The 13,234-nt window shown below is 56.9% G+C and overlaps 1 protein-coding gene across 1 annotated transcript in view; it reads right to left on the bottom strand.

Moving 5' to 3' along the window:
* Nucleotides 1-8,750, bottom strand: part of STXBP6 (syntaxin binding protein 6) — a 469,813-nt gene extending 461,063 nt beyond the window's left edge. The window contains exon 1 of the mRNA XM_078659426.1: nucleotides 7,583-8,750. The gene's annotated coding sequence lies outside the window, so the exon portion shown is untranslated. The remainder of the gene's footprint in view (nucleotides 1-7,582) is intronic.
* Nucleotides 8,751-13,234: the final 4,484 nt, after the last annotated feature.

Here is a 13,234-nt window from a genome sequence, read left to right as displayed (position 1 = left end):
AACTGCTTAGGCTAGTAATGTTCTTTTAAAGAGGGCGAGAGGGGAGAACAAACTGGTCAAACTACCACTGTCCTTGAAAGGCGCCTTTCTGGATCTGAATTCTAGTTAAGAATTTTGCATAATAAATTATAGAATTTAAAGCCTGTCTACGTCCATGTCTTGTTCCTGATCCTTCGGAACCAGTTACTGCAAGTGATGACGTGGTAACGCCAACTAGACAAAAGGGTCTTGGTTACACATTTAAGAACAGATCTGTCTCATTGGGGTGGGGGGAGGAAGTGTCTATGGATTAATGTGTGACTTGATATACAAATTTCTCTAACTAACATAATTCTGTATCTGAAGAATGTCAGTCTGCCTTTATTTTGGGTCTCTATATCAATTCCATTTACTTGACTAGGACCTGCCAAGTTACTCCTTTAGTTATTCGTAAATGTTATGTTATATAGGTTTGTAGAGACCGCTTTCACCAGGGAGGGTACCCTCCGAGCCGAGTAGGTGTGGATAATTTTACCCCATAACTTCCAGCCTCTAAGGAAGCCGTGGTCTCAACCTGTGGTCCGGGGACCCTAGGGGGTCCACAAAGCCTCTTCGGGGTCCTGCAACTACTTAGAAAATTAAATAATATTAACAGATTAATAAAGTGTATATAAATAAAGAAGCTAAATGTACTATTGAACATTTTAAAATGTACTGTACATGTGCAGGAATTTGAAGTTAGAGGCTAAAAATGAATGTAGTGTCCTCAGATTGATTTGTGAGAGCAGTGAAGGTTCATCAAACACGAGGGGCCTCAATTGAATTTAGAAAAACAAACCTTTCTATTAAAAGTTTGATTTTTGTTTTAAAATAGGAGTTTGTGAATTAAATAAAATGTGTCATCGTTTGTGAATTTGTTTGTTAAATGCTTTTTGATGTATTCTTTTGCGGTTCAAATCATCAACAATGCTTTATTGACAATGCTTAGGCCAGGTTCCCGGCTTCCAGTAATGACTCAGTGGGGGTCCCCCGCTTCCAGTAATGACTCAGGGGGAGTGGGGGGTCACCGGGTTCTAGTAATGACTCAGTGGGGGTCCCCGGGTTCCAGTAATGACTCAGTGGGGGTCCCCGGGTTCTAGTAATGACTCAGTGGGGGGTCTCCGGGTTCGAGTAATGACTCAGTGGGGGGTCTCTGGGTTCGAGTAATGACTCAGTGGGGGGTCCCAAGGTTCTAGTAATGACTCACTGGGGGGTCCCCAGGTTCTAGTAATGACTCAGTGGGGGGTCCCCAGGTTTGAGTAATGACTCAGTGGGGTCCCCCGCTTCCAATAATGACTCAGTGGGGGGGGGTCCCCCACTTCCAGTAATGACTCAGTGGAGGGCTTCCAGTAATTACTTAGTGGGGGGTCCCCAGCTTACAGTAAAGACTCAGTGGGGGTCCCCGCTTCCAGTAATGACTCAGTGGGGGGGTCCCCCGCTTCCAGTAATGACTCAGTGGGGGGTCCCCAGCTTCCAGTAATGACTCAGTGGGGGTCCCCGGCTTCTAGCAATGATTCAGTGGGGTGTCTCCAGAAGTCAAAAGGTGAAGAGCCGCTACTCTAAAGGAGAGGTCGTGGACTGTAGTATGTATTCATTCAATATGGAGTGTTGTAGAGCGCTGCGTGTGCCTTGAAGTTGCTTCAGGGCTCTAGGGCTGGACCACAAAATGTGCAAGCAAGTATGGGGGACGGGACGTAACAGCCCAACCACTGAAGCAGAGGTGAAGGGGGGGGGGCGACGTAAGGGAGCACACGATTGCCTCTAGAACACCTCCGCCCCCACCCCAGCTGGTAGTGCCCCATTACTGGCGGCCCCTGCGCGCGCACGGGGATGTTTCACCTTGAAATCTCTGAAAGTCATTCAAAGGAAACATTCAATCTGTGAGATAGATATATCCATCAGATGCTACGTTGGGAAACAATTAGGTGCGAGTTGTGTACATCAGGTGTACAGTTCAGTGGAACACACTCGCAGTTAATGTTCTGTTGTGACGCCAGCACGGCTTCAACTCACATTTTGGAATGATTAGCAAGAAGGTAAAGCTGGCATCCCATGTCTGGGGCGACTATAACCTTGAAATGGGCCTTTGTGTGTTTCCCGAGACAGATCTGGGTTTAAGACGCGGATTAAAGAGGCCCCGGTGCCAAAAACATTATGGAGAAAATGTGAAATGCGATTAACAAAAAATAAATACAATTAAACTTAGTCTGCTCTGAGTTGGTCTTTCTTTCCTTCCAGTTCCTTCATGTTCCTACCTGCGTTTCCAAGACCAAGGGGCTGGGCAATGCTCCCCTGGGGGGCCAAAGGTGTGGGGTCTGCAGCTCAGGCTCTATTAATGTAACATCTCGCCCTAAAATAAGAAACGGGCGATTTGACTGACGTCAAGGTTGTGGGAGTTGTATACGCGCCCCTGTGGTGTCTGCTTCTGCACCACTCTGGACACATGTTTACAATGTATAGAGACAGTATGTATGATGGGGGGGGTGGAGGCCCCGAGTGTGCAGAGGAGGTCTCCCACACCAGGACCCCTGAAACAAGTTAAAAGGCCCATTGTGTTTGTCAACTTATGACGCCCCCGTTTGGCACACTTTTTGTAATTGTGTTAAAGGAACATTGCGGCAGCGTAAATCGACATTCAGCTGCATCAGGTATTTAAGAAAGGGAATACTACCGCCGAGCCCCTCACTGCACACACGATCTACTCCAGAGACACTCACTGCACACTTTCTAAACTCTCCCCCTCCAAAAACCCTTTTTACTCATCCAAAGCCTCCTCCTCCTGCTATGGCCTAAAAGAATAAATCCTCCACTCTTCTATCCCTCCACTATCCGTTTCAATCGTATCAGACTAGCATGTTCACTTCTCTAATTCCATATTCCACTGTACTAACTCACCACTAATCCTTTATGGGTTCCAGAGTAGCGTGCTACTCGCCAACAAAGCGTTTCAACACCTCATCAGGGTTACAAGCGCTATATAAAGGCAAACCTTATTTCCTGTTTTTACCCCTCCCCAACCCTTCTCAATCCAAATAGCTGAATAACATATCCACCACTCACATTACTTTATATTTCACTATAGTAATTCAACACTGCACGCACAATCTACTCCGGAGCCACTCACTGCACACGCGTTCTACTGCCCAGCCCCTCACTGCACACATGATGTACTCCTGAGAATCTCACTGCACACACTGACTACTTCTGAGCCCCTGGGCCCTCACTGCACACACGGGGTACTCCTGAGCCCCTCACTGCACACACGAGGTGCTCCTGAGCCCCTCCCTGCACACACTGGGTACTTCTGAGACCCTCACTGCACACACGAGGTACTTCTGAGACCCTCACTGCACACACGGGGTACTGCCGAGACCCTCACTGCACACACTGGGTACTCCCGAGACCCTCACTGCACAAACTGGGTACTCCCGAGACCCTCACTGCATACAATGGGTACCAGGACCCTCACTGCTCACACTGGGTACTCCCGAGACCCTCACTGCTCACAGTGGGTACTCCCGAGACCCTCACTGCACACACGGGGTATTTCTGAGACCCTCACTGCACAGACTGGGTACTCCCGAGACCCTCACTGCACAGACTGGGTACTCCCGAGACCCTCACTGCACAGACTGGGTACTCCCGAGACCCTCACTGCACACACTGGGTACTCCCAAGACCCTCACTGCACACACTGGGTACTCCCAAGACCCTCACTGCACACACTGGGTACTCCCAAGACCCTCACTGCACACACTGGGTACTCCCAAGACCCTCACTGCACACACTGGGTACTCCCGAGACCCTCACTGCACACACTGGATACTCCCGAGACCCTCACTGCACACACTGGGTACTCCCAAGACCCTCACTGCACACACTGGGTACTCCCGAGACCCTCACTGCACACACTGGATACTCCCGAGACCCTCACTGCACACACTGGGTACTCCCGAGACCCTCACTGCACACACTGGGTACTCCAGAGACCCTCACTGCACACACTGGGTACTCCAGAGACCCTCACTGCACACACTGGGTACTCCAGAGACCCTCACTGCTCACACTAGGTACTCCCGAGAAACTCACTGCACACCCTGGGTACTCCCGAGACCCTCACTGCATACACTGGGTACTCCCAAGACCCTCACTGCACACACTGGGTACTCCCAAGACCCTCACTGCACACACTGGGTACTCCCGAGACCCTCACTGCACACACTGGATACTCCCGAGACCCTCACTGCAAACCCTGGGTACTCCCGAGACCCTCACTGCACACACTGGATACTCCCAAGACCCTCACTGCACACACTGGGTACTCCAGAGACCCTCACTGCTCACACTAGGTACTCCCGAGAAACTCACTGCACACCCTGGGTACTCCCAAGACCCTCACTGCACACACTGGTTACTCCAAAGACCCTCACTGCACACACTGGATACTCCCGAGACCCTCACTGCATACACTGGGTACTCCCGAGACCCTCACTGTACACACTGGGTACTCCCGAGACCCTCACTGCACACACAGTCTACTGCTGAGCCTCTCACTGCACACACAGTCTACTGCTGATCCTCTCACTGCACACACAGGCTACAGCGGAACCTCTCACTGCACACACAGTCTACTGCTGAGCCTCTCACTGCACACACAGTCTACTGCTGATCCTCTCACTGCACACACAGGCTACTGCTGATCCTCTCACTGCACACACAGACTACTGCTGATCCTCTCACTGCACACACAGGCTACTGCAGATCCTCTCACTGCACACACAGACTACTGCTGATCCTCTCACTGCACACACACGCTACAGCTGATCCTCTCACTGCACACACAGGCTACAGCGGATCCTCTCACTGCACACACAGGCTACAGCGGATCCTCTCACTGCACACACAGTCTACTGCTGATCCTCTCACTGCACACACAGGCTACAGCGGATCCTCTCACTGCACACACAGTCTACTGCTGAGCCTCTCACTGCACACACAGTCTACTGCTGATCCTCTCACTGCACACACAGGCTACAGCGGATCCTCTGACTGCACACACAGTCTACTGCTGATCCTCTCACTGCACACACAGGCTACAGCGGATCCTCTCACTGCACACACAGTCTACTGCTGAGCCTCTCACTGCACACACAGTCTACTGCTGATCCTCTCACTGCACACACAGGCTACAGCGGATCCTCTGACTGCACACACAGTCTACTGCTGAGCCTCTGCCTGCACACACAGTCTACTACTGATCCTCTCACTGCACACACAGGCTACAGCAGATCCTCTCACTGCACACACAGGCTACTGCTGATCCTCTGACTGCACACACAGTCTACTGCTGAGCCTCTGCCTGCACACACAGTCTACTGCTGATCCTCTCACTGCACACACAGGCTACAGCGGATCCTCTGACTGCACACACAGTCTACTGCTGAGCCTCTGCCTGCACACACAGTCTACTACTGATCCTCTCACTGCACACACAGGCTACAGCAGATCCTCTCACTGCACACACAGGCTACAGCGGATCCTCTCACTGCACACACAGTCTACTGCTGATCCTCTCACTGCACACACAGGCTACAGCGGATCCTCTCACTGCACACACAGTCTACTGCTGAGCCTCTCACTGCACACACAGTCTACTGCTGATCCTCTCACTGCACACACAGGCTACAGCGGATCCTCTGACTGCACACACAGTCTACTGCTGATCCTCTCACTGCACACACAGGCTACAGCGGATCCTCTCACTGCACACACAGTCTACTGCTGAGCCTCTCACTGCACACACAGTCTACTGCTGATCCTCTCACTGCACACACAGGCTACTGCTGATCCTCTCACTGCACACACAGGCTACAGCGGATCCTCTGACTGCACACACAGTCTACTGCTGAGCCTCTGCCTGCACACACAGTCTACTACTGATCCTCTCACTGCACACACAGGCTACAGCAGATCCTCTCACTGCACACACAGGCTACTGCTGATCCTCTGACTGCACACACAGGCTACAGCTGATCCTCTGACTGCACACACAGGCTACAGCGGATCCTCTGACTGCACACACAGTCTACTGCTGAGCCTCTGCCTGCACACACAGTCTACTACTGATCCTCTCACTGCACACACAGGCTACAGCGGATCCTCTGACTGCACACACAGTCTACTGCTGAGCCTCTGCCTGCACACACAGTCTACTACTGATCCTCTCACTGCACACACAGGCTACAGCAGATCCTCTCACTGCACACACAGTCTACTGCTGATCCTCTCACTGCACACACAGTCTACTGCTGAGCCTCTCACTGCACACACAGTCTACTGCTGAGCCTCTCACTGCACACACAGTCTACTGCTGAGCCTCTCACTGCACACACAGTCTACTGCTGATCCTCCCACTGCACACACAGGCTGCTACTGATCCTCTCACTGCACACACAGTCTACTGCTGAGCCTCTCACTGCACACACAGTCTACTGCTGATCCTCCCACTGCACACACAGGCTGCTACTGATCCTCTCACTGCACACACAGGCTGCTACTGATCCTCTCACTGCACGCACAGGCTACAGCGGATCCTCTCACTGCACACACAGTCTACTGCTGTTCCTCTCACTACACACAATCCACTGCTGATCCTCTCACTGCACACAGTCTAGTGCTGATCCGCTCACTGCACACAGTCTAGTGCTGATCCGCTCACTGCACACACAGTCTACTGCTGATCCTATTACTGCACACAGTCTACTCCTGATCCTCTCACTGTAAACACAGTCTACTGCGGATCCTCTCACTGCACACACAGTCGGTTGCTGATCCTCTCACTAGACACACAGTCCACTGCTGATCCTCTCACTGCAAACAGTCCACTGCTGATCCTCTCACTGCACACACAGTCTACTGCTGAGCCTCTCACTGCACACACAGTCTACTGCTGATCCTCTAACTGCACACACAGTCTACTGCTAATCCTCTCACTGCACACACAGTCTACTCCCGATCCTCTCACTGCACACACAGGCTACTGCGGACCCTCTCACTGCACACACAGTCCACTGCTGATCCTCTCACTGCACACACAGTCTACTCCCGATCCTCTCACTGCACACACAGGCTACTGCGGAGCCTCTCACTGCACACACTGGCTACTGCTGATCCTCTCACTGCACACACAGGCTACTCCGGAGCCACTCGCGGGACACGTCATCTATTTCAGCGCCTCGCGCTGGGCACACTGGCTGGTCTTCCCTGCACACCCCGTCTACCGAGTGCCCAGACTCTCACTGTATCGAGCTGGTACTCCGTCGCCTCTCACTGCACACAGCGTCGACTCCCGACCACTCACTGCAGACACCTACCATCCACTTCTGGACATCTACCTGCGGAGCTAACTGCCAAAGCCCACCCCTGCCCCTCTCCCTGCCCATGCAAACTGTGGCACCACCCTGCCAGCGCCCCTCCACCTCAGCATGCACGGGCACCCCTCCCTGCAGGCCCCGTCCTCACTCCCTGCGCACACCACTGGCAGAAGGAAGGGAGAGGCACCCACCTGTACGGAGGGGTCAGCCCCAGGGGGCCCGCGCTGGTGGTGGGGTCACTGGGGGGTGGCAGAGGGCATCCTCCCCTCTTGATGCTGCAGGTCCTGCTGCCCCCGTGGCTCCAGCGGTTCCTGCTCCTCCAGCTGCTGCAGGACCGGCCCCACCGCTGAGGTTCCTGCTCCTCGTTTCCGGCCCCTCCTGCCTCTCAGGGTCCAGTCCACGTGCTGGCGCGGCCCCTGCAGCTCCCGAGCTGCGGGTCGAACTAGTGGGAGGGCACGACCCACAACACCCGGGGGCCCCTGCAGGTCTAGGGGTCAGCTCCTGCACCCGGGGCTGCGCCTCCTGCACCTCCTGCTCTCTCCGCAGGCCCTGCTGGGAAGGCTCCTGTTCCTGCTGGGAAGGCTCCTGCAGGTCTAGGGGCCACCTACTCCACACGGGGCTGTTCCTGCTGGGAAGACCACTGTTCCTGCTGGGAAGGCTCCTGTTCCTGCTGGGACTGCCCCTGCTACCAAAGCTCCGGTTCCTTCTGGGACTGCCCCTGGTCTTGCTGGGAAGACCCCTGGTCCTGCTGGGTAGGCTGTTGTTCCTGCCCCGGTAGGCAAAACTCCGGTTCCTGCTGGGACGTCTCCTGCAGGTCTAGGGCTCAGCTACTCCACAATGGGCTGTTCCTGCTGAGAGGCCCCTGTTTCTGCTGAGACAGCCCCTGTTCCTGCTGAGGCTACCCCTGCTCGCAAAGCTCCGGTTCCTGCTGGGAGGCTCCTGTTCCTGCTGAGAGGCTCCTGTTCCTGCTGGGAGGCTCCTGTTCCTGCTGAGAGGCTCCTGTTCCTGCTGAGACTGCCCCTGTTCCTGCTGAGACTGCCCCTGTTCCTGCTGAGAGGCCCCTGTTCCTGCTGAGACTGCTCCTGTTCCTGCTGTGGCTGCCCCTGCTCGCAAAACTCCGGTTCCTGCTGGGACGGCTCCTGAGTCTGGGGGGACGGGGGGGGGGGGGGCGTGCACTTCCTGCGGCTCGCCCTGTCCTGCTGCCTCCTCTCCGGATCCTGTACCACGTGTGACCGGGGGAGGAACTCTGGAGACCCCGGAACAGGCTCCCGCACCCCGACCCTCCACCGCGGACTGGCTGAGTCCAGGCGCCGAGCGGGAGAGAGGAGAGGACGGCTCTCTCCCGGGGAGGGGAGAGTCAGGGGCGGGGCTGAGCCGGGGCCCTCCCCGTCCCTCCCGGCGCTGCCCAGAGCGCCAAAGCATGGGACAGCCACTGTCAGCACCAGAGAGAGCCCCGCAGGAGACACCTACAAGAGACAGCCCCTGTCAGCAGAGCAGAGAGAGAGCCCCTGTCAGCACTGAGAGCCCCGCAGGAGACACCTACAAGAGACAGCCCCTGTCAGCAGAGCAGAGAGGGAGCCCCGCAGGAGACACCTACAAGAGACAGCCCCTGTCAGCAGAGCAGAGAGCCCAGCAGGAGACACCTGCAAGAGACAGCCGCTGTCAGCACTGCAGAGAGCCCTGCAGGAGACACCTACAAGAGACAGCCCCTGTCAGCAGAGCAGAGAGCCCCGCAGGAGACACCTACAAGAGACAGCCACTGTCAGCAGAGCAGAGAGCCCCGCAGGAGACACCTACAAGAGACAGCCCCTGTCAGCAGAGCAGAGAGCCCCGCAGGAGACACCTACAAGAGACAGCCCCTGTCAGCACTGAAGAGAGGGAGCCCCGCAGGAGGCACCTACAAGAGACAGCCCCTGTCAGCACTGAAGAGAGGGAGCCCCGCAGGAGGCACCTACAAGAGACAGCCCCTGTCAGCAGAGCAGAGAGAGAGCCCCGCAGGAGACACCTACAAGAGACAGCCACTGTCAGCAGAGCAGAGAGCCCCGCAGGAGACGCCTACAAGAGACAGCCCCTGTCAGCAGAGCAGAGAGGGAGCCCCGCAGGAGACACCTACAAGAGACAGCCCCTGTCAGCAGAGCAGAGAGCCCAGCAGGAGACACCTGCAAGAGACAGCCGCTGTCAGCACTGCAGAGAGCCCTGCAGGAGACACCTACAAGAGACAGCCCCTGTCAGCAGAGCAGAGAGCCCCGCAGGAGACACCTACAAGAGACAGCCACTGTCAGCAGAGCAGAGAGCCCCGCAGGAGACACCTACAAGAGACAGCCCCTGTCAGCAGAGCAGAGAGCCCCGCAGGAGACACCTACAAGAGACAGCCCCTGTCAGCACTGAAGAGAGGGAGCCCCGCAGGAGGCACCTACAAGAGACAGCCCCTGGCAGCACTGAAGAGAGGGAGCCCCGCAGGAGGCACCTACAAGAGACAGCCCCTGTCAGCAGAGCAGAGAGAGAGCCCCGCAGGAGACACCTACAAGAGACAGCCACTGTCAGCAGAGCAGAGAGCCCCGCAGGAGACACCTACAAGAGACAGCCCCTGTCAGCAGAGCAGAGAGGGAGCCCCGCAGGAGACACCTACAAGAGACAGCCACTGTCAGCAGAGCAGAGAGGGAGCCCCGCAGGAGACACCTACAAGAGACAGCCACTGTCAGCAGAGCAGAGAGAGAGCCCCGCAGGAGGCACCTATAAGAGACAGCCCCTGTCAACAGAGCAGAGAGGGAGCCCCGCAGGAGACACCTACAAGAGACAGCCCCTGTCAGCAGAGCAGAGAGAGAGCCCCGCAGGAGGCACCTACAAGAGACAGCCCCTGTCAGCAGAGAGGGAGCCCCGCAGGAGACACCTACAAGAGACAGCCCCTGTCAGCAGAGCAGAGAGCCCCGCAGGAGACACCTACAAGAGACAGCCACTGTCAGCAGAGCATAGAGCCCCGCTGGAGACACCTACAAGAGACAGCCCCTGTCAGCAGAGCAGAGAGCCCCGCAGGAGACACCTACAAGAGACAGCCCCTGTCAGCAGAGCAGAGAGCCCCGCAGGAGACACCTACAAGAGACAGCCCCTGGCAGCAGAGCAGAGAGAGAGCCCCGCAGGAGACACCTACAAGAGACAGCCCCTGTCAGCAGAGCAGAGAGCCCCGCAGGAGGCACCTATAAGAGACAGCCCCTGTCAGCAAAGCAGAGAGCCCCGCAGGAGACACCTACAAGAGACAGCCCCTGTCAGCAGAGCAGAGAGCCCCGCAGGAGACACCTACAAGAGACAGCCCCTGTCAGCACTGAGAGCCCCGCTGGAGACACCTACAAGAGACAGCCCCTGTCAGCAGAGAGGGAGCCCCGCAGGAGACACCTACAAGAGACAGCCCCTGTCAGCAGAGCAGAGAGCCCCGCAGGAGACACCTACAAGAGACAGCCCCTGTCAGCAGAGCAGAGAGCCCCGCAGGAGACACCTACAAGAGACAGCCCCTGTCAGCAGTGCAGAGAGGGAGCCCGACAGGAGACACCTACAAGAGACAGCCCCTGTCAGCACTGCAGAGAGCCCAGCAGGAGACACCTACAAGAGACAGCCCCTGCCAGCAGAGCAGAGAGGGAGCCCCGCAGGAGACACCTACAAGAGACAGCCCCTGTCAGCAGAGCAGAGAGGGAGCCCCGCAGGAGACACCTACAAGAGACAGCCCCTGTCAGCAGAGCAGAGAGCCCCGCAGGAGACACCTACAAGAGACAGCCCCTGTCAGCAGTGCAGAGAGCCCCGCAGGAGACACCTACAAGAGACAGCCCCTGTCAGCAGAGCAGAGAGCCCAGCAGGAGACACCTACAAGAGACAGCCACTGTCAGCAGAGCAGAGAGCCCCGCAGGAGACACCTACAAGAGACAGCCCCTGTCAGCAGAGCAGAGACCCAGCAGGAGACACCTACAAGAGACAGCCACTGTCAGCAGAGCAGAGAGCCCCGCAGGAGACACCTACAAGAGACAGCCACTGTCAGCAGAGCAGAGAGAGAGCCCCGCAGGAGACACCCACAAGAGAAGCCCCTGTCAGCAGAGCAGAGAGGGAGCCCCGCAGGAGACACCTACAAGAGACAGCCCCTGTCAGCACTGCAGAGAGCCCCGCAGGAGACACCTACAAGAGACAGCCCCTGTCAGCAGTGCAGAGAGCCCAGCAGGAGACACCTACAAGAGACAGCCCCTGTCAGCAGAGCAGAGAGCCCAGCAGGAGACACCTACAAGAGACAGCCACTGTCAGCAGAGCAGAGAGGGAGCCCCGCAGGAGACACCTACAAGAGACAGCCCCTGTCAGCAGAGCAGAGAGCCCTGCAGGAGACACCTACAAGAGACAGCCACTGTCAGCAGAGCAGAGAGCCCCGCAGGAGACACCTACAAGAGACAGCCCCTGTCAGCAGAGCAGAGAGCCCCGCAGGAGACACCTACAAGAGACAGCCCCTGTCAGCAGAGCAGAGAGGGAGCCCCGCAGGAGACACCTACAAGAGACAGCCCCTGTCAGCAGAGCAGAGAGGGAGCCCCGCAGGAGACACCTACAAGAGACAGCCCCTGTCAGCAGAGCAGAGAGGGAGCCCCGCAGGAGACACCTACAAGAGACAGCCCCTGTCAGCAGAGCAGAGAGGGAGCCCCGCAGGAGACACCTACAAGAGACTGCCCCTGTCAGCAGAGCAGAGAGCCCCGCAGGAGACACCTACAAGAGACAGCCCCTGTCAGCAGAGCAGAGAGCCCCGCAGGAGACACCTACAAGAGACAGCCCCTGTCAGCACTGCAGAGAGCCCCACAGGAGACACCTACACGAGACAGCACCTGTCAGCAGAGCAGAGAGGGAGCCCCGCAGGAGACACCTACAAGAGACTGCCGCTGTCAGCAGAGCAGAGAGCCCCGCAGGAGACACCTACAAGAGACAGCCCCTGTCAGCAGAGCAGAGAGCCCCGCAGGAGACACCTACAAGAGACAGCCCCTGTCAGCAGAGCAGAGAGGGAGCCCCGCAGGAGACACCTACAAGAGACAGCCCCTGTCAGCAGAGCAGAGAGCCCCGGAGGAGACACCTACAAGAGACAGCCCCTGTCAGCAGAGCAGAGAGGGAGCCCCGCAGGAGACACCCACAAGAGACAGCCCCTGTCAGCACTGCAGAGAGGGAGCCCCGCAGGAGACACCTACAAGAGACAGCCTCTGTCAGCAGAGCAGAGAGGGAGTCCCGCAGGAGACACCTACAAGAGACAGCCCCTGACAGCAGAGCAGAGAGGGAGTCCCACAGGAGACACCTACAAGAGACAGCCCCTGTCAGCAGAGCAGAGAGCCCCGCAGGAGACACCCACAAGAGACAGCCCCTGTCAGCAGAGCAGAGAGCCCAGCAGGAGGCACCTACAAGAGACAGCCCCTGTCAGCACTGTGAGCCCCGCAGGACACACCTACAAGAGACAGCCCCTGTCAGCAGATCAGAGAGGGAGCCCCGCAGGAGACACCTACAAGAGACAGCCCCTGTCAGCAGAGCAGAGAGGGAGCCCCGCAGGAGACACCTACAAGAGACAGCCCCTGTCAGCAGAGCAAAGAGGGAGCCCCGCAGGAGACACCTACAAGAGACAGCCACTGTCAGCAGAGCAGAGAGAGATCCCCGCAGGAGACACCTACAAGAGACAGCCCCTGTCAGCAGAGCAAAGAGGGAGCCCCGCAGGAGACACCTACAAGAGACAGCCACTGTCAGCAGAGCAGAGAGAGATCCCCGCAGGAGACACCTACAAGAGACAGCCCCTGTCAGCAGAGCAGAGAGGGAGCCCCGCAGGAGACACCTACAAGAGACAGCCC

This window comes from Lissotriton helveticus, chromosome 9 (assembly GCF_964261635.1).
Source record: "Lissotriton helveticus chromosome 9, aLisHel1.1, whole genome shotgun sequence".
Lineage (NCBI taxonomy): Eukaryota > Metazoa > Chordata > Amphibia > Caudata > Salamandridae > Lissotriton > Lissotriton helveticus.
Note: the sequence above shows the minus strand (reverse complement) of the source record. Positions and strands in the feature narration are given on the sequence as shown.